We start from the raw sequence: 22998 nt of genomic DNA on the forward strand, positions 1-22998 counted from the left end.
AATATTGGTTAAAAATATCAATACAGTATGTTAAACTTGCAGTTAAACAGGATTTTCCAAGAATTGTGCTATATATTTTAACTTATGCTTTATTATGCTTTTAAAATTAGTTTCTTCTAGACCCTTAGACAACAACAACCTTCTTGAAGGTACCAATCATATGTGTAAATTGCTGTTATGCTTTTGGGTTGCCTTAGTAATGGGTAACTAGTTTCTGCCTTTTTCCATTTATTTTTATAATATGTTTCTTAGAAAACTGCCAATGCAAAACATAAATCATACGAAAAAGTTACTTTACCTCTCCAAAAAAAGTAACCCTTAGTGACAAATTTAAAAAAAAAAAAGTAACTTTTAGTGACCAACTTGAAAAAAAGTAACTTTTAGTTTAAAAAAAAAAAGTGACTCGCTATGAGCCCTGCAATGACGATAAAAGTTACTTGCAGTGATAAGAAATTGTGGGGAATGATTTTATTGCATAATTAGAGCAAATCATCAGATTGTGCTTACCTCGATATTTAAAAGTAAATGGACAACTTCCAACTTCACAGTGTTGAACATACATGGTGTATTTTTCAAATTCTTGGTTTCATTTTCTCGCAGGACAAAGCAACAAAAATAATGTTCAATTAATGCCTTCTAGTTTCTGAAGCTATTGTTCGTGAGCAAAGTCTCACAGCCGACTGAAATACATAAGATATAGATTCCTAGACAAAATGCAATAGCTGCGGGTGCACAGTGAGTGAATTTTTTATTGAATATGTACCGAAGAGCATCGACTAGTAATTATACAAACGACAACTTTTGATACAGATTAGCCAACAGAATTATAGTAACCGTTCAGTAAGCAGAGTCTTCTAGCAGTCTATGTGTACGATATTCACATCAAACACAAAACAAGCAAAATAAAGTGATACCTTCATATCTAACTGGCTGACTTGAACACACAAGGATGAAACACGCTAATAAACATAAAAAGAAATTAAAATTGTGTAGGCGCATGAGAGGATGATTTAAATTAACAAAAAATTGGTTATTTATCAATATATCCTCCCGTAGGAAAACTAAATGTTGTCCAGACGTATCAGAACAACAAGCTAGTTCTATCTTCAGTGGTAAGGTAACACGGATAAAAATGGAAGAGAGAAATATGGTATGGAAAAAGAAATGCATATCACTAAAGAAATACAATGTAAGAGATGGGTACTAAAAGCAACGAGCAGAGCATAGTGAACGAAAGAAAGAAAAAGTTTAATTGGAGGAAGGGCGGTGTCTATGCTATGTCTCTGTTGCCAGATAAAAAATACACATCAAAGGTACGTAGCAAAATTTTATCTACGTTGCCAGAATTCAGATTTAAAACCGGTTTATATTTATGAATAAAAAATGATTTTTTAATCTCCCGTTGTTCGTTGTTTCTCTTAAACCTATCACATTAAACTGTTTTATATACAGGGTGGTCCATAAGTCTTAGTACAGTGGATTATTTTGGAAATAAAGATGATTAAAGCAAATCTGACTTAGCGGAGGGCGGACTTGGGTAAAGGAGCTACCGATTGATGTATGCGCTGTGAATAGCGGCCATCTTGGATCCAGGTTAATTTTTTCAAATGGGAAGGTAGGCATGTGACACATCAATTAACACTTTTTTTTTTTCAGGAGAATCCAATCCTGCAAACAGAAATGCGTTATCATGTCCCGTTCCAAAGTTATGACGCCCCAAAGCCCCGCATACAGGATGTGCTTTAAATGTTGCCCGTCCATTGCAACACACAACCGGAGTCTGTTAATCCAGTTCTCCTGAACCCGTAACAACACAGCGCGGGTGATGCCGTCCGGCGTTCTGAATACGTCTTTGTAGGTGTGCAACATCCCGAATCATCTTCTGATACACTAGGTGTTTTAAGTGTTCCCATACAAAAAAAAATCCAAGGGAGTGAGATCCGGCGACCGGGCTGGCCACTCCACAGGGCCTCGACGACCGATCCAACGTCCAGGAAAATGCAGATCCAAGCATTCCCGCACAGGCAGCGCATAGTGCTGTGGGGCGCTATCTTGCTGAAAATATCGCGGCAAGGTGACATCAGAGCGGAGAAGCAACGGAAACACAAATTCCTGTATCATGTCCAGATATTGGGGACCATTTAGGGTAGCAGGAATGAATAAGAGTCCTATGATCAACGTGTTCCATATGTCACACCACACCATATAAGCAGGGGTAATCCTCTTGCAGGGATTGATCGCATGTGGGTTTGCATCCGACCAATATCGCATGTTCTGGCGATTCACTTCCCCATCCAAATAAAAGTTCGCCTCGTCTATGAGAGAACGCTGGCTGGGAAATGCGGATCTCGGTCATATTGTGACAAAGCCCAATTGGCAAATTCCATGCGCCGGTCTGGATCATCCTCTGAAAGGATGTGAAGAAGCTGCAGCTTGAAGGGATGCCACTTGTTTGCATGGAGAAGCCTCATCACGAAAGCACGTGGTACGCCTGTTATCGCTAATAGTTGTCTTGTGCTGCGCTTCGGATTATTCACACTCGCAGCAAGCACCATTGTGGATGTTTCCTCATCTGTCGCGGGTCCTGGGGGACCTGACCGTGGTCTGTCGGTCAGTTACACTGAATTTTCTAATGAGGTAGCTAACGGGGTTTGGCTTATTGCAGGTCTTTCGGAGTGGCGCGCGTTGAAGTCCTGGGCAATCACACGACTTCTCCTTTCCCAAGACATTAGGTGATCTCAATTCTTTCCTGCTTCGTCCATGCCATGTAACGAAAAGAAAACCTGTCAAATTTGGGACGTCACGTCTTTCTTGCAGCGTTAGTGCCGTGTCGCTCTCCCTGCCAGGAAACAGAAAACCGCCAACTTTGGGGCGTCATAACTTTGGAACGGGACATAACGCATTTCTGCTTGCGGGATTGGATTCCCCTGAAAAAGTGTTAATTGATGTGTCACATGCCTACCTTCCCATTTGAAAAAATTAACCTGGATCCAAGATGGCCGCCATTCACAGCGCATACATCAATCGGTAGCTCCTTTACCCAAGTCCGCCCTCCGCTAGTCAGATTTGCTTTAATCATGTTTATTTCTAAAATAACCCACTGTACTAAGACTTATGGACCATCCTGTATATATATTAAAGCTGAAGTGACAACTCCAACATACCTTCTTGCGACTTTTCTGATTTTTGTTTTTAGTATATTTGGTAATATGTATTTCTTTTCCTGTACATATCTCTCTCATCCATTCTTGTTACCTTACCACTGAAGACATAACTAGCTTGTTGTTCCGATACGTCTGGAGAACATTTAGTTTCCCATGGGAGGATATATTTATAAATAATCATTTTTTTGTTAATACGAAAGAAATAATCAAGTCGAAATATACAACATGAGCAATATTTTTGACGATTCTTCTAAGGAAAATCACTGATCTAAATATTGAAATATACTGAAAATTAACGTCCAAAAATATAAGTAAAATTAAGGATTATCATAAACGGGAATGTTATTATGATGTAGTTACTTGGTCCTCGAATTACAAGTGTCTTGTCCGCTTGGATGCTTCTATTGAGTCCATTGTGCATTTGTTCCCGGGTCGTACCCGTACATGTACGTTTCATCCACATGTTCTCTTGAAACTGGAATACATGTTCAGTGTTCGGTATATACCGTGCTATTTCTACACGAGGCAGCTTCCGTTTCTGTCTCAAAATCCTAGGCACATTCTTTGGAGTTACCTGCTACATGCCTAAATCATCTTCAAAAAATTGCATTTACATTTTTTTTTCTTTTTTTGTTAATAAATGAAACAAACACAACCCTACTTTCAAGCAGCTGACGTAAGTGAAGGTAACACCATTAGGAACATGAACATATCACACGACTTCTCTTCTTTTCCACGACACGCAGTGTATGTGCACAACCTGTGCCCTACACCTTTCTCAAAATGAAAGAAGATTGGATATTTTTTTAAAGATAGACCTTGTATATTAAACTTACGAACTATCCATCTTTTCATAGTAAGCAATGAAGTTGGCAAGTTCTGGCTCTAAACAACCAAACAATTCTCCCATCATCCTCCTCACTTCTTCATTGATCTGTTTCTCAATCTTCTTCTGTGGAACGTTTAAAGTTATTACAACGCCTTCGTCTCTACTCTGAGTGCCTAATGCGTCAAGGGTTGTCTGCGTATTCTGAAATAAATATAAATATATATAAATAAAAAAAATACATAGTCACGTAATGAAACTCAATGGATAACCTTCGGGAGATGGTTCCCTACATCAATTAGAGCAACTATCACTCACCATCGAACGTGGGAAAAATCTTGAAGAAGATAACAATGACTGTTGCACGCTATTATAAATCTTAAAAATTAAAAACGCACATCTCCAAACACTCAAGCAAATTGATCTAACATTGACTGAGGCTAGTCTTCTGTGTTAAATACTTAAGTAATATATTATCTTCTATACAATGTCTATTTTAGTAAGCTTTTATTCAGAGGTAAAGAACAAAATCAAAATTTACTCGCCAATCCAGAAAAAAATCCAAATTTACTCGCCAATCCAGAAACAAATCCAAATTTACTCGCCAATCCAGAAAAAATCCAAATTTACTCGCCAATCCAGAAAATCCAAATTTACTCGCCAATCCAGAAAATCCAAATTTACTCGCCAATCCAGAAAAAACATCCAAATTTACTCGCCAATCCAGAAAAAAATCCAAATTTACCAAATAAGATTTTTAAAGTGCTATTAGCACGTTACTAATAGTATGTACCGTATTTGCGCGAATATAGGCCGCACTTTTTTTCCTAAGTTTTGGCTTGAAAAATCATGGTGCTACCTATAATCGAAATTTTCTCCTCAGGTCATAAATCGTCAATTTCAAAACGACATGTACACATATCTTGTGGGCTGAAATGAATACCATTACAAGTTACTGCACTTACTTTTGTAAACCACCAAAGACTTAAGAAAATAGCAGAAAAACATATCTTATTCGCAAAAATTGCCACCTTCATTGGGAACCGGTGACATCTTACAATGGCACAAAAAACACTTGTACACTTAATACTTTTATTAGCAAGAATACATATCTTTGTTATACAGTATATATAATATATACAGAATATTTATATACAGTAACTGTTCTTGAAAAAAGAAAAAAAAAAAAACTTTTTTTCGCAAAACTGTGTCCGCTTGTTTTTACACACTCAAATCAACTACAATCCTTTCCCACCATCTCAGCATCACCAGCGTCTGATTCTTCACCCTCGCTAGACGATCCAGAATGCTGCTCAGAGTCAGTATCACAAAGGAGATCATCTCCATGAGTCACTCTTAGTTACGCGGGAGTTCAACAAGCGGAGGGAGAGAGATGCATCTCAAAGTACTGTCTAATTGAACTTTCTCGTAAATTTAGTACTGCGGCCTATATTCGAGATTTACTTTTCTATAATCTCGTGTAAAAAGTTTAGGTGCGGCCTATATTCGCACACGGCTTATATTTGCGCAAATACAATATATTCTTTACGTTAATAACATTATGTATGCACAGTTTGTATATTATAACTTCAGAAAATGTTACATATATTGTGAAATTAGCACGAAATGTAATTACTCTTAGATAGATCATGATCCAATAAGCAATGATTATACTAGGTTGTTCGTAAATATGTGGCAGAAATCTACACTGCTTACACTTAACATTTCCTGAATCTGAATGTATTGGAGCAATGGAAAAATGAGTATTACCAGTTGAGTATGAGTGTTGCCACAACTGGCAGAAGTAACCCGAGAAAATGACTTGCAGGTGTTAGAAAACGTACTACACCGAACTGTGTAATATGTCGAATTAGACTAATTTCGGGGCAATTTTATTGTGTAGATTTAAATTAGGATACAATACAGCAAAAATGTATCACAACGTGATGAGAGCATAGGACATACATTCAACTTTAGAACGGGAAGTGTAGTCACTTAAAAAAAAAAAAATAAATAAATAAATAAAAAAATAAAAAATAAAAAAAGCTTAAAGTCTCAAAGATAAGAATGCCAGAAACGATAGCTTAAAAGCAACTGCGGAATCGAATCACTGCTAGAAAATTTCCCCAACAGTTCAACGTTTCCATCTCGGGTCTATTTCTGAACATCTACAACTAATAGTCAGAAAAAAAATCCTGCAGACAACATAAGGCTGTACTCCATCATATTTTGGGATATATAACAATAACTGATATAATTCATTACAGCTTTCCTCTTAGTTGTAGACCTTACTGTTATTACATACTGTGTAGAAATCAACAAAATAACCCAGCAGTTGTGTAAAAAGCCCCTTGAGAAACAACACTAGGGCACAAAAATTATGAAATAAAGGCCTGAAGTATGTATTCCTGTATCCTCAATGCTTCCTTGGCACCAATGGACTCCCATCTGTTTATGTACCTAGGTTACTTGCTGAGAGATAGGGTGTTCAAAAACAGGTATGATGCCGACAATGTCTTCCAGAATTTCATTGCATCATGGGAGCCATATATATATATATATATATATATATATATATATCGGAATGAAACTGAGATATAATATCCCTGTCGACAGATTATTTTGAATGGTATGGTGGTACAAAAATGGGCATTTCTTTCCCAACAACTTGCTAGTTTTTGCTATATCATGTTAACACGGAAATATGATTTGCTGAAAATATAACATGGATGCCAATTACTGTTGATAATTGTGGATGAAAATTTTATTGAATATATATTTATAAGCATGGATCTTCGGAATGTGGATTAATTCAATTTTCAATTTCTCACCACTAATATAGACATTTGAATAACTTACACTAAAATACAAACTGCTGAGCAAAGCGACGTTTGCTATAAAATAATAAATGTGTGAGTTTCGCCAGCTAGTTTCTCTCTTGTTTTTACAGTGTCTGATGAAGCCAATATGTTCAGTTAAATGGCGAAACTGTCACACATACAATAAACGTCGCTTTGCTCAGCAATTTGTATTTTAGTGTAAGTCGTTCAATATAACAAAGCTAGTATAGAATCAGTTAAACATTTGAAGTCTCTGCACAGAGATGATTCTGTGGTTATACTACATGTTGAAAAAATTCTCAATTTTTGTAACAGACAAAGAATGCATTCAAAACCAGCAAATAATGAGCAGCGATGCTATATAATATACATAATTAGTTAAAAAAAAGGGGACTATATGAATGAATTAACAAGCTTTGTACTGTATATGAAAACAAAAAGTTTAGGACAAGTGTTTGATACCTTCTTATTAGGGCTTAATACGTCCAACTGGAAATATTGAACACAAAAATTCTGTTCTGCTAGACAGACTGGTTCAAGTTCAGCCAGTGCTCCCTCTAAGACCTCATCAAAGCGGTGTCTCTCCGAAATATCCACTTCGGATCCCCACTGCTCTCTATCCACTCCCGGAAGCCCTGACGGAGATGAGGCTTTTACGCCAAGTCCAGGACCAAAGTTCTGCGTGTTGTTTCAGTTTTCCCGCCAAGTCTTGGCTGGAACCACTGCCTTTACCTACACAGTGGAAGGAAAAGAAGAAAAGCATGACTAAAGGGTTCCGAGGTAACATTTACAATTCCAAAGAAACTCTTTAAGTCTCGACAAATGATGGAAAGTTATATTCTACTAAAAATACGAACACCAACAAATTCAGAATATGCAACTTAGTGTTTTTAAGTCCAGAACAAACATTTAAAGTATAATTTATTGTAATTACTTTTGCCTTTATACTGTAAATGGCTTCTTATTATCTTTGGTATTATGTTTTAGTTCGTTTCGAAAAATTATTAATTTACTTTTAACTGGTATTATGCATTACGGATCGGAGTAGAACAAAGAGAACTTGACGAGATCGATTATTTCAAATATCTGGAAAATATTTTGACGAGAGACGCTCACTGTACCAAAGAGATCAGGTCAAGAATTGCTATAGCCATAGAGGCATTCAACAAGAAAAGATCACTCTTAACTAGCAGGATTAATACTGGACCAAGGAAGAAGATGATCAAGTGCTATATTACGGAGTATTGGACCTTATGGTTCAGAGACTTGGACACTGTGGAAGCTGGAAAAGAAATATTTAGAGTTTCGAAATGTGGTGCTGGAGTAGGATGAACAAGATGAAATGGACAGAGAAAGTAACAAATGAAGATGTTTTAAAATGAGTAGGAGAGGTCGTTGTTAGCCAGCATTCTTCGTAGGAAGGCCAATTGAAGTGCACATATATTGCGAAGAAATTGTCTTCTTCACACCGCCATTGAAGGAAAGGGAGGAATAGGAAAAACACAACTGATTGATGATTTCAAAAATAGAAGAAAATATTGGGTGTTAAAAGCGTGTGTGTGTGTGTGTGAAAAAAAAATGAAATGAAATCTTTGAGTTTTACGTCCCACGGTTATGCCGGTTAGGCTAAAGGAGACGGTGATGATGAGTAATGAATGAAATGGTGGAATGAAGAAAGTGGGAGGAAACGGGAGTACCCCGAGAAAACCCACGCACACGGTGTTTGTCCACCACAAAGTTCACTTGGCGGGGGCTGGGATCGAACCCGGGACCCCAAGCACCAGAGGTGAACACTCTACCACTGAGCCACCGCGGCCCCCTGTGTGTGTGTGAAGTTTTACGTCTCACGGTTATGCCGGTTAGGCTAAAGGAGACAGTGATTATGAGAAATGAGTGAAATGGTGGAATGAAGAACGTGGGAGGAAACAGAATCCCGAGAAAACCCACGAGCACGGTGTTTGTCCACCACAAAGCCCACTCGGCGCGAGCTGGGATCGAATCAGGGACCCCAAGCACCGGAGGTGAACGCTCTACCACTGAGCCACCGCGACCCCCTTGGGTGTTAAAAGAGAAAGCTGAAAGTTGAGAAATGTGAAAGAATCATTTCCAGGTCCAAACCTTTAAAACTTGAATTTTTGCGCTTCTGGTAAGTATGGAGGAAAAGTTTTAAGAATGTTACTGGGTTGTGGTGTGACTGGATTAGCTAGGTTGTTAACCACTGACGAAGGCAGAAGTTATGCTTACGTTGTTACGTAAAAAATTGAAATTAGACGTTTAACAGCATACTCCGTTAGGTAACAGATTTACAGCTTCTAGTTTTGGCATCTAACTTCGGTGTTAGATTGCTATGTTGAATAAGTAAAAATAATACTGTTTCTTGCACAGTCAAGAAAAATATTTATTTATACTATGAGTGTAAGTTTGCTTCTAAGGTGAGGGCTTCTGCAACACGGAAGCTTCTCGGTTTAAGCAAATAAAGTTATGATTATAATGCTCATATATATTGTCTACCCTGGCAACGAATAATGGATAAAGGCGAACATTATACCGCAAGAACTAATGTAGTATACACAGTAATCTAATTTGGAAGTGAATTTACAACTTGAACTACGTTTGGTTCACTAATCATATTAACAACTACTACTCTGTAAATACTACTACTATTACTCTGTAAATAAAGTAATGAAACTGGAGTCAGAACTCACGAATTGGCAACACTACGCGTCTCCCGCACCACACAGAACGCACAGGTTAACATGTCACGCAGCCTCATGTTAGGAGTGACAAGTCCATCGCGTTGTGAATTAAGTTGTGCTGCGTCACGAAAATGAACGAATAAATTTATAAGTAAAGGTGTGCTATCAAGTTCTGTTTCAAACTTGGGTTTAACGCGATCAAGACTGTACAAAAAGCCTACGGTGATGCTGCTTTGTTGCGATTCTACGTGTTTCAAAGCATTTTCCGCAGGCCGGGAAGATGTGCCCCGGTCTGGAAGGTGAAGAACTTTCAGAAATGATGTAAATGTCGAACGAATTCGAACCACATGACTGTTCATCCAGATTTTGACAAACGAGTGAGAAAACCTCACACGAAATTGGTTCTTAAAAATCTCAGTCCTGAACAAAAGCACAACAGGGAATGTGTGTTTCATGATCTTTAGGAGCGGACTGAAGGTGATCCGGAATTTCTGAAGAATGCCTTCACACGTAATGAATGGGTAACATGAAACAAAATGAAATCTTTCAGTTTAATGTCCCACGATTATGCCCTTTAGGTTAAGGGAGACGATGATTAAAGCAAGTGAATGATGATGGAAGAATTCGTGGAATGAGAAAGTAGAAGGAAATGGAAGTACGCCGAGAAAACCCACGGCCACGATGTTGTCCACCACAATTTTACTTGGGTGCGGATCGAACCAAGGATCCCATGCACCAGACGAAGCTCTCTACTACTGAGCCACCGTGCCCTCCCATTCCGAAACCAAACGACTAAGTGCAGAATGGCACACTTCCAGCTCACCACCACCACACCAACAACAATAATAACAACAACAACAAAAAAGTGACTGAGCAAGTCAAGAGCCGAAAACATGCTTATTTACTTTTCTCGACAGTAAGATAAATTATCCATAAAGAATTTATGCCTCAAGGACAAACGGTCAAAAGACATTATAGATATTTTTTTGTGAAATTCTTGAATGGTTGTAACAACGGGTCGCTCGCATATGGAGAGCCATCGCACACTTTTGGATCCTGCATCACGACAATACTTGTCACCACAAAGTGCTTTCGGTTTTTGAGTTTTTGGCACTGAAGAACATTTCTGTCGTTCCTCAGCCTCCGTGTTTGCCTGGCTTGAGTCCGTCTGACCCCCCCCCCCTTTTTTTTTTTTTTTTTTTTTTTAATTGTGAAAACACACCTCAAAAGCCATCACTACAGGACGATGGAAAACACTAAATAAGAATTAAACAACCAGCTGAAGGCCATCCCGCTTTCTCAGTTCAGTATTGTTATGAAGACTGAAAATACTGTCAATATGAAGGCTGCGTAGGTTTTCAAGGGAACTATTTTGACACCGATAAAATGCAAGCGTAGACGAGTCTCATTACTTTTATTAACAGCCCTCGTATTAACTGTTCAACCTTTAAACAAGTTTATAAGAATAACAGCAGGACGTTTCTTGATAATATAAACAGAACAGACGCACACAGGGTTCCTAAAGTATGCTTAGAGTTTGACTGGAAATATATAGAGACATTATTTGGTGATTATGTGTAGTGGCACATAGTTGTTTCTGTGATCAGTTGTGCATACAGTAGATATAATCCAACGCACAAGTAAGTGCAATCTACTTCCATACAGAGATAATGGACATCTTGTATATTCTCTCATATTCCGAATCTCCATTTCAATAATGCTTTCGAATTCTACATGGATGAAATATACAACCATTCTATACGAACTTCTCTAGCGTATTATTAACTCAAGGAGGCTAACATTAATTCGTGACAAGTCTTGAGATATTTCAGCGATGAACTGAAACTTGGAATTACTGGAAAGAAACACCGGATGACGTAGCCCCACCGTAAGTGAAGGATTTGCAAAACTATACAGTTCAACCCGTTCCAGACACCTGTTCGCCATTTATGTATAATACTTCTACAAAAATGTTAGACTGCAAGGCTAAGTCGATGATCACAATGCATAACAAAGGATGGTAAAAGGCCTGTTTTAAGTTTCCTCTTAGCTTAATGGGTAGCGTTAATGAGTTCCGTGCAGAAGGCCAGGATTCGATACCTAAGAATTATCTATGATTTGGAATCCACGTTAAATTTGCTTTGGTGCTGGAAATAAATTTTATACTCCAACGACAAACCAGAAACACCTGTTATGAATGCGAAAGGATCAAACTTTACTAACTCAAAACAATTACCTTTCTTACCTAAATCATACCCTTTGGTTGTGATATATACGAGGGGTGTTCAAATGAAAAGGTACGAAATGACATTGTGGGTATAATCGAATTCTGTATTCAAAAGTAATTACCAGAAACCTGAGCACAACTATCCCACTATTTCACGAGCCGAAGAATTCCGTTCCAGAATCCCCGTGGCTGTGAAAACAGTCAGTCCTCCACTGTGTTCTCCAGTTCGTCGTCCGAGTTGAAGCGCTTTCCTTTGAGATGCTTTTTAGCGGAGCATCCGAGTTGAAGAGCTTCCTTTTGAAATGCTATTTAGCGGACCAAACAAATGGAAGTTGCAGGGCGACATGTCCAGATTGTAGGCTGGATGCTCAAGCTGCTTCCATTTGAACTTGTCCAGTACACTTTGTGTGGCCTAGTCTCGGATCATCATTCAAACTTTCCCGGCCTTTACGAAAACGGGCACTCCACTATCTCACGACTTGTCGGACACACAGTCCTTTCCGTATACGGCCACAATCCAGCGATGGCTACTGGCCGGTTTAACCCCTTCCGCAGTCAGAAATCTGATAACACCTTGCTGCTCCTCAATCATTGAATTTTTCAATGTGAACACCATGATTTCCTCACACGCACTTCCGCGTCAATTGGACGAAATACACAACTACCTGATTCTCTCCTGCTCATGTGAGAGGTTCCCACGCATGCGCTCAACTACGCTGGACAGTACATTCTCTTCGCTAGATGTCGCACTACGTTCTCCCAAAGCGGCATATTCCTATTTCAACCGGTTTGGTTTGTATGCCGTTTCGTACCTTTTCATTTGAACAGTCCTTCTGTATCTATATATTAATTGCTATATTGTTAATTTTAATGTTAATGTAAACGCCCACAATCATATAACAATTATACTATATCAGCTAATACGACTATTTAACAATAAGAAAATCTACCTTTCTTTTCTTTAAAGCCTGATATCCGTGGTTTGGCTTCGTCAAAGAACTGTTTAATCTCTCTCGCACAGCTTATTGAGAGAGTTTCTGTAGACTTTCATTAAACCCACATACGCCTTCCGATCCATTGCTTTTAACCAATGCATTAGCTCTGTGTAGACTTCCAGCTCTCGATGAACGGAGTTATGCTCTTGTAGCGTCAAGTCATTCGCATGGAAACTTAGCGTTTCACCTGTGTCATTGCCCTGAAAAATAAAATAAATAAATAAATAAACTAAAATCATTGTATACTCTTATTAAACAATAATGATAAATAAAATAATAGGGTCCCAAAATTCACGCTAGATTTGAATTTTGAGCCATTTGTGCGATACGGTGGTGCCAGAGGAAAGAAAAATGACAGCGTGACAGCTGACAGGCTTATTAAAAATGGAGCGCTACACGAAAGAATATCACGTTTTCAATGTTGAGCAATATTTTTAAAATAATGAAGGTTTGGAAGCTACAGTTTCCAATTTTCATACAAAATATGGTCGCAATAGTGATTTAACTTCATCAACTGTGAAGAGATTTATTAAAAAAATTAGGAGGACTGGATCAATTTGTGATCCTAAACACACTGACCGTTCTTCAAGAAGTCGTTCAACACAAAACATCGGAGCAGTTTGTGAGAATACTGCTCGGAGTCCAGGAATATCAAAACGGCACCGTGGTCAAAACTTGGACATTTCGAGAAGCTCTCTACAGCATATTCTAACGAAAGATTTGCATCCTCATGCTTACAAAGTTCAGCTGACTTAAGAACTGAAGCCTAAATTGACTCAAGATAAGGATGTGGAGGACATGTGGTTTCAACACGACGGTGTTATACAGCCCGAGAAACAATTCAATTACTGCATAAATAATATCCTGGTCATGTAATTTTCCGTTTTGGTGATCAGCATTGGCCGCCCAGATCATGCGATTTAATGCCGTTGAACTTCGTTCTTCGTTTTTAAGTTTAAGGTTTATGCCAACAAGCCCACGGCTACTTACGCCTTGAAGGAGGAAATTGAGTGCTGTATCAACGAACTTCAGCCACATTTATGCAAAACAGTCATGTCAAATTTCAACAAAAGAGTACGTATGTGCTAGCGAACCCGTGGAAGCCATTTACCAGATGTGTTATTTCATACATGACCTTATACTGTATATTTTATGAATCAATAAAAAGTTTACAAATTTTAATTATAAACCTGTGTTTTCTACGAAAATTATTTCTTGCTTGAATTTTGGAAAACCCAGTAAAAGAAGAAAAGAGAAAACTAAAAGGAAAAAAGCGTTTCCTCCCGATCACGCTTTCGATTGACATCTGTTGAATGTAGATACTATTCTTTTCTTACTATTATGAAATGGAAGCAGCTTGTTCTTGTGTGTTTGTTGTATGACTTTAAAGTGGGTATGTCAGCTGCCTCATCAAGTCGCTGCATATGCCAGGCATTGGGGGGAGAATGCCGTGAACGAACGTAGGGACTCTCGCACCGGCAGCCACCAGGAAACTAAATCTCGCGATGGCTACTGAAATGATAATACTGTGGGTAGATTTCTTGCTACTTTTGGGACCTTATGCAATCAAAATTAATACCAGTCTGTTCATTTCTTATCCAAGCTACCTTTATCTCTACTTCAGATAGGATTTCTAGTTCTAAGAAAACATGACTGTGCTTCACTAATTATGAATATTGTGGTTACTTTCTTTTGAAGGGAGAATAAGGTAAGTTAGAAGGTTAGAGAACATTTACTTAGCTATGACGAAAATGAAAGCACGACAAGAGACAAGCTGTGGTCAGTAGAATAAAACTGTACGACTAATTCACATTTAAATTATTACGAACACCACCCACCAGATGAATGAATAGATTATTCAGATGCCTTGATATGGTCTGAGAGAATTTGCTCTTCCACTTCTCAAATCTCTTCCTCTGCTCTTGGATGGCCGCCATTCTTACTAAAGCAGGAGGAATTTCTGCATTCATAGCATTGTGTAACGCTTTGCAGGCGGCGATGGCGTCTTGCAGGCCTTGAGGCGTCGTCAGATCAGTATCAATCAATGCCATTTAGTGCTTATGCGGAAGATCCAGTTAAGACTACGAAAAAAATAAGTAAATATTAAAAATTAAGAGGGTACTCACCTTTTCATAGACGAGTACAGTTTTTCTCATATTCTGTACCAAAATATCACATTTCCACAATAGGGGGCATGATGGCTCAGTGGTAAAGTACTTACATCTGGTGCGTGGGGTTCCTCGTTCGATCTCTGACCATGTAAGTTTGTGGTGGACAACATCGTGTCCATGAGATTTCTCAGAGTACTTCTGTTTCCTTCCACGTTCTCAATTTACCAATTATTCCATTATTATTCACTTACTTTAATAATCATCTCCTTTAGCCCAAAGAACATATTCGTGGGACGTTAAACTGAAAGATTTAATTTCATTTCGTTTTTCATAACAAAGGGACAAAATGTGGTAAAATACAATTTGTAACATTAAAATTAAAAATTTACCATCGTCTATCACTAATGCCTGTTCATTCATTATGTCAACGAAAGTGGATATTCCAACTACATTTTTTTTTTCCTTTTTTAAAAATAGAAATGAATTTTGGCAAGTATTTCTTCCTTCACTTCAAGACAATATAGTCTGTTTCACGGTAAAACAAACTGTATCCAAACTGACTCATTTCAAAAAATAAATTATGTTGGTAAATACCCACCTTTGCTGACGACTATAGACTAGCCTTACTCAATGTTTTGAATAATAAGTTTTAGAAAATCTTTTTTAAAAATTAAATTTGCTTTTAGACAACACAAAACATACATTTATCAAAAATTAACTGCAAGTTCGTATTTCTTTCAAAGATCGTACAGCGTCCTGCAAACTTTTGTTACTTTTTTTTACAGGGTGGGAAAAAAGATTGTTTTAAATTGAAGGACAAAAAATCTTCCCGGAAATTCGTTTGATTTAAACAAGTATATTCTTATTTTATTGTTACTTCATATTACAAAATTATCCTATCATTTTTATGGTACACGATACGCAAGCAGAGAATTCCATACATCATGCCTTCTCGTGCAGCTGAGAAAGAGGTGAGAACTGCTTCGAAATCGCTCGCAAATCTTGTCTTTTGAATGTATGAGAATTTTCATTTACTGTTAATTGATATGCATTTCATCTTGTACCAATTAGTAATTATACCTACGATAACTCTTTCTAATTCGACCAACAGTTTTTGATTATTTCGATTGGCTACTTCGATGAGTGAACTTTTCTCCTACATCTTCTCCATAGTAACCCTGATGTGGCAGAGAATTTCATCATAGGAATTCAATTGGTTCTCCACTCTCTCCACTTCCTCAATAGCGCACTCGATCTATTGCATCAGTTGCTCCACCTGCTGCTCAGATACTAGCACGCTTTGCACATTCTCCTGTTCAAATAAGGAAGATAAAACAATAAATATACAATAACAGTGATACCGTTATTAAAATGAAATATACAAACCATGGCACATTTTGCTTAACTAAATGATACAAGTAACATTACAAAGCAAATGTATTTATTTCAGCAAAAATATTTTTGAAACCCTCTGCTACTTTCATCACCAGTCGCTCGAAGGATACACTAAACTAAATACTTATGAGTCCTTAGTTAACATTAAATGAGACAATGTTATGTTATGTTGGGGAACATATTCTAAAAATATTGTAACAACTTAATAACCGGAGTTTGTCCAGTATTAAACCATCATTTTACACAATGGCACAGTTGAAATTTCAGTTAAGAAAAAATGTAGGATTGATACGGATTAGTTACGTACTTTTCCACTCTTAAATTTTCATTGAATTCGCACGTACAGGCGCGCATGATATAAAGAAAATGGGTTAATTTCTCGCATTTTGTAGTATCACACACCAGAACAGACGTTTCTAACTGTTGCAGTGATAACACACCTCACATCACAAATTTTATATATATTTATTTACTCTGTCGATCGATTTATCCTCGTCTGATATTACTAGAGCCTTTCTATTTCAACTGTGACCCTTCTGGTGCTGCTGTCGATGTTTTCCCGTACCTCCCGCGAAGGAGGAGGGACAAGTTAGTGCGGCCGAATCTTTCAATTGTGTGATGCGGAAGTTACAATGAATTATTTCACGGACTTCGCTGTGCTCTGTCTTCTTAGCCATTCTAAGTAGCCTACGATCTTCACTCGTAAAGACCAAACGATTTAATGACAAATTGGCAACACATCTGAGGTCATTCACTTTTTTTCCCTAAGCAAAAAGAGGATTCCCGCCGTCAGAGGGTGGCGGGCGTGAGGCCGAAATATGTTTCACATATTTTCTGAGAGGACACCTGAGATAGACAGGCTCAACAGTGAAAATGAATAAATTCATTTTCTTCTTTCTATTTATTTATTTATTTATTTATTTCAAATTTAAATATCTGAGAAACATTATTGGAGCGAGTATTGCCTCAGGAAACATTCTGCGTGAGAAAGTTGAGTTGATTTGAAGTTTAACGTCCCGTTCAGCAGCGCGGCTATGAGACGTGAACCTACTTATTAACGTGGAATCCGAACCACATGAGCTCGCGGCGGGAATCGAACCCGGTTCTCCCACACTCTCTGCGTGAGAAAGTTTACATGCGGAGAATATAAATTATTCTAGCATTTGTGTCTCGTTCCTTTCAAGAGCCTGCTGGATTTTCGTTAGCAATTACCATTAACAAGACAGAAGAAGAAAAAACAGGAAAAGTCACAAAGTTGACAAAATGTATTTACCATAAAAGTGAACTGTATTTTACTTTTCTTAGCGCAGCTAGTATCTCTGTGAGACCACTAAAGACACATTTAGGTTTGAACTAACACACTCTAAACTATCCTTTCAAATCTCTTCCAGAGTTACCGCAATACTCAACAATTTTAACGAGAATGAACCTACTATCAGTGATTCGTTCTCTATTCGTATTGCTTTGAGGACAAAGATTTTATGAATAATAATAATAATAATAATAATAATAATAATAATAATAATAATAATAATAATAATAATAATAATATAATAACAATATAATAATAATAATAATAATAATAATAATAATAATAATAATAATAATAATAATAATAATAATAATAATAATAATAATAATAATAATAATAATAGAGATGGTAATGTTACAAGGTTTTGGTGCTTAAGTGTGATTATAAGAAGACAACACCAGAAGACTGTGATCTAAATGAACTATTCATAATTTTTTCTTTTGAAAATGACTTATCCTAAGGGAGAAAGGTGATATAACCTAATGGGAATTTTAATTGCTCTTTTAGCATCTAATTTCAAATTAATGAAGAAAAAATGTAATAAAATGAGAAACCGGGAACGGGGGAATCATCATTGGTCTTAGCAACTGCCAAGAGTGGAAAGCGGAGGGAACAGAAGCATCCACAGTAATCGCATTAGCCATGTACTTGAGAACGAACTTTGGACTTACGTTGAGAGGTTCTCATATATTCATGTAAGTCTCATTCATTGCCATATGTAAAATTTGATTAAAAATCAGTTTTGGTCTCTTGGCGAACATAAGGTTGTGACATGTAATTCAGTAGCAGCTCTGAGTAAATGTACATAGTGTTCTTTATTCTCCTTTTACTAAAATTATAAATTTCTTTTACGTTAATAAAATTGTAGTACTAACAGTTAGAGATGGAACAGTTCTTTTACTTAACTTCCACAGAGAAAAGAATAGAAGCTATCTTTTATGCTCAGGTGTTCAGTTCTGACAAGTTTGAATACTGTTTCCCAGTAAAACAATTTTATTAGGATACAACTATCAAATTAACATACCATGCTTTCATTTCTGTTAATCAGTATGCACTATAGAAGCAATCAAATATAAATGTTTTTAGTGCAGAAACAATTTTAATTCTTCCTTGCCTATGTCATTGTAATCCAAATATTTCTGACAGAACTGTTTCTTCTTCCGTTTCTTTTATTTCTTTATTTGTTATTTGCTTGAATGCTATTCTATCATTATTGGTATTATTGCTGATATACAACAGGCTGTGTGCTACAGGATACATAATGAGTAATTCAAATATAAACGGTCTTACCTTGTATTATGAAGTAGTTGTACTTCAATCGAACCGCTTCAGTGTGTACTGACACCTTCGTCGATGACTTCTACACGCTGATAAACTGGAGACATATGTGACGGTTCCTAGAGACTGTCTATTTCATTTGTGCCCTTTGAAAATATATGAAACATACTTCGGCCCCATTCCCGTCACTCTCTGACGAATGAAACCCTCCCTTTACTTAGGGGAAAAAAGTGAATGACCTCAGTTGTGTTATCAGTTTATCATTCAGTCGTTTGGTATTCTTGACGAGTAAAGATCGTAGGCTACTTAGAATGGGTAACAAGACAGGCCACAGCAAAGTCCGTAAAATAATTTATTGTGGCAACGCTTCTGCACCCAACAATTGAAAGATCTCGGCCACAGCGACTTGTTTCTCCTCTTTCGAGAGAGGTACGGGAGATCACATATCGACAGCAGCACCAGAAGGGGTACAGTTGACATAGAAAGGCTCTACTTTCTTGTGCAACCTTTCTGGGAGAGAAAGTAAACAACTTCAGTACTAAAAATAGTAAGGAATTCGGTTTCTTGTAAAAGTAGATGCACAGTTTATAGCCTTATTATGATTTTCATATTTTGTATTTCCTGTGAGTAAATTGATGTATGAAAAATAGTATTGAGAAATGAAGAAGCTGCTTCATTTAACAGGATGCTTATTCAATATTCACTATTAAAAAAAAACGCTTAATTTAAAAGCATCTAAAATTACTGTATCTAAATGTGAACGTCTCGGCAAAACGTTATTGCCTTCTTCAGGATTTATCTTTTCAGAAAACTAACATCGCATTAATTGTTTTCTTCTTCTAATAGAATTACCTCTCTTATTTCCAGTATTTCTTCATAAAATTTTCCTTGCACCTAATAAATGTTCTTCTATATGAGTACTCATTGGTATCTGATGTAGCTGATTAATAATAATTAAAGAAACATTGCTTTTCAATCTCACTTGTTTCATCAGTTTTACTTCAATGCACTAGTAAGGTAATTGGTCAAAGAAAAGCGTTAACATTACACTAATTTGAATCTCTTTAACAAGCTTTGAAAAACAAAATGTTAGATATACTCTGTTTTAAATCAAACTGTACGTCAATTTTTTGAAAAGATCTATATATTAAAATGTTACGTTTATATATTTCTGGTGATGTTTGTGGACGCTTATATGTTTCTGGCCAATTCTTTTAACAATGATGTGTTGGAAACCACTAGCTCTAGAAAGATGCCGTTTTCAGTGATCGATTGCAAATTTTGTGTACATTGTTCAGTTCTAATTGAATATATTTTTAAAAGGTCGAGGTAAACTCGTTTACATTCTTTAGAGGTACACTGGAAGTATTAAAATTTAAAAAAGTAAAGTAATCATATCCTTCAAGTTATACATTCCGACACCACACATTTATATATGGGGTTAGTATATCTCTCCGGCGTTGTTTCATGGCCAAATGATAATGAAAAACGAAGAATAACCATTTCCCCAGTCTAAGATGAATCTTTATTGTTTGGAGTGTTTTGCCCAATGAACATCATATATCACTGACATTATAATTAACTGTGTGTGTGTAATGTATTTACTTATTACATACTGCATGCAAGAAGAAAGAAAAGACTGATCATACGCGAATTAGAAACTCCACCGGAAGAAGTCTCAAATCTTGCAAACGGTGCGAGATATTGAAAAAATAATCGAAAAAAACTCCTTTATGATACCCCTTGCCGATTCTTATCAAGACGTCTTTCACTTGTGTCTGTAAAGGGACATGTACAGATGTTGGAAGAATGAAAAAGAGATTCACGCCCATATGTGAATGATGCGCCGTGTAGAGAGCGCAGGTTCAGCTAGTATATACTGAAAAAGGCAATAACTTTTTTTTTTTTCCAAAACATCCACATTTAGATAATTTTGGACTAAGCATTTTTAAAAACAAAAGTGAAATGGTTTACTTTTTTTTTTTTTTTTTTTTTTTAATCTCAGAAAGGTTCCACAGCAAGACAGAAACTTTCGTAAATGTTTCCAGTTTCATAACTTTTAGAAGATATCGAGAAAGGTATCAGTACATATTGAAACTGTTTTACTGAAGTACAACTACTTCGTGAAACAAAGTAAGAATGTTCATAAAAGAGAATTACTGCTGACAGCGTTGTGCATTCCAACCTGTCTAGAATCTTTTTAAATCAGTAAATAAAAGTCTAGATCGAGTTGATTCAGTTGATCACAGAAGCGTAACGCACGAATTGTTTCCCACTCACCTAATCCAGAAAGGACAAATCCTTGGGTAGTAGCTCCATAAAGGCCTCTGCGTTGCTAATGGCGAAATCACACGTCGACATCAGCTTTTCTAGATCACTTTCTTCTCTTTCTGTCAGAGCTTGGTAGGCTTCCGATTCTACAGTCTCTACAACACCTACACATATAAAGTATACTATAACAAGATCTTGCCAATTCACATGTTTCATTACTAATTGAGATATACGAAACGAAATTTTAATTATTAGCAATAAGAAGAAAAAGACATGAGAAAATTTCCAGTTTTACCATGGAATTCAATTATCTTGTATTTATTACAATAAATCTAAAGATAGTGGGATCATGTCAAGTTCAGACACGTTTCTATTGTAATAACTTACATACTGCCTTCAGTTCCTGAGTTCCTTTCCCCGTAGTCCTTAGATCAGCACTCTTATTTACTCATATTACAAACAGCATAGCAAGAAACAATAATATTAAATAAGACAAGACTACACATTTGTTTGTGAGAGTTTAAAGGAAAATAATTCTTATATTGCTAATGAATAGATTCCATTTCCTAAGGTTTACAAAGTCTACAAATTTCGATAGCAAATTCAATCAGGACAAAACCTAGTAGAATTCATAACACCCAACAAGAGATTCGCAGCGATATATTAATTTGAACTACTGGGACACGGGACAATTTTCTAACCTTAAAATTGTAGGAAAAAAATGAAATGACATCTTTCAGGTTAACATCCCACAATTATGCCCTTTAGGATAAGGGAGACGACGATTAAGGCAAGTAAACGATTATGGAAGAATTGGGAGAATGAGAAAGTGTGAGGAAACGGAAGTACCCCGAAGAAAACCCACGAACACGATGTTATCTACCACAGACTTACTTGGTCCGGAATCGAACCAGCGACCCCACGCACCAGAGGCAAGCGCTATACTATTGAGCCACCGTACACCTTCTTAAAACTGTAGAACTCAGACTATAATTCCACTGACGAATTATAGTTGCACGAACACTTTTTCGATCACGTAAACTCATAGTCTGATAAGCGCAACAGATTTGATGTGACTTCAGTGGAAACGAAATTCTAGATGATCTGTGTAGGAAAGGGAAATGTTCAGGCAACAAAAGCTGAAAAGAAATATAAATTTATACGAGAATAAATGGGAACAAGGATCACACAGTTTGTAAGCACGCGATTTTTTTTCTCTCGTATGAAGTGTGAACGTAAAATAAAAGCAAGAATAGGAATGGCGAAAGAAACCTTTAGAAGGAAGGAAAGACTATTTTGTGGGACCTTGAATAAAAAATTGAGAAAAAGATTCATAAAATGCTTTGTGTGGAGTATTGTGTTGTATGGGTCAGAAACATGGATATTACGCAAAACCCATGAAAAACGACTGGAAGCATTCGAAATACGTGTGTGGAGAAGAATGGAGAGAATTAGCTGGGTTGAGTGGAAAACGAATGAGAGGATCTTAGAAATGGTGGGGGGGAAACAATTTTAGATATTATTAAGAAGACTGGTTCGGACGTTGGCTAAGAATAATTGTATCATGAGGGCGTGCTGGAGGGTATGGTGGCAGGAAAGAGAGGAAGGGGGCGAAGGAGGCTACAATTAATGGAGGATATCAAAACAGATAAATCATACTTGAAATCGGAGAGGTTAGTGGTTAGCAGAAGACCGTGGAGCATGGAAACTTCTTAGTTGCCGCAAGTGACCTTCCAATAATGGCAGAATACCCATAATGACGACGTCAACCACTAAATGGACCCGACTTTTCGCAGTGTATAGGTGGTATCCTATTTGATCCGTTTCAATATTCCTGAATATGGTCCAAAAAAGCTAAAGGCTATATGGAAAGGAGATTCAAA

General features: G+C 37.0%; 1 pseudogene across 1 annotated transcript in view; it reads right to left on the reverse strand.

Moving 5' to 3' along the window:
• The window catches only part of LOC145682272 (exocyst complex component 1-like), a 77947-nt pseudogene that overhangs the window by 17164 nt on the left and 37785 nt on the right, over positions 1–22998 (reverse strand). Inside the window, exons 5-10 of the transcript XR_014130888.1 lie at positions 21125–21279; positions 15944–16171; positions 14587–14829; positions 12704–12948; positions 7293–7522; positions 3997–4194 (exon numbers count right to left, since the gene is read on the reverse strand). The product of XR_014130888.1 is annotated as an exocyst complex component 1-like (transcript). The remainder of the gene's footprint in view (positions 1–3996; positions 4195–7292; positions 7523–12703; positions 12949–14586; positions 14830–15943; positions 16172–21124; positions 21280–22998) is intronic.

Source organism: Thermobia domestica, chromosome 3, assembly GCF_964235325.1.
Source record: "Thermobia domestica chromosome 3, izTheDome1.hap1.1, whole genome shotgun sequence".
In the NCBI taxonomy this organism is placed as follows: domain Eukaryota; kingdom Metazoa; phylum Arthropoda; class Insecta; order Zygentoma; family Lepismatidae; genus Thermobia; species Thermobia domestica.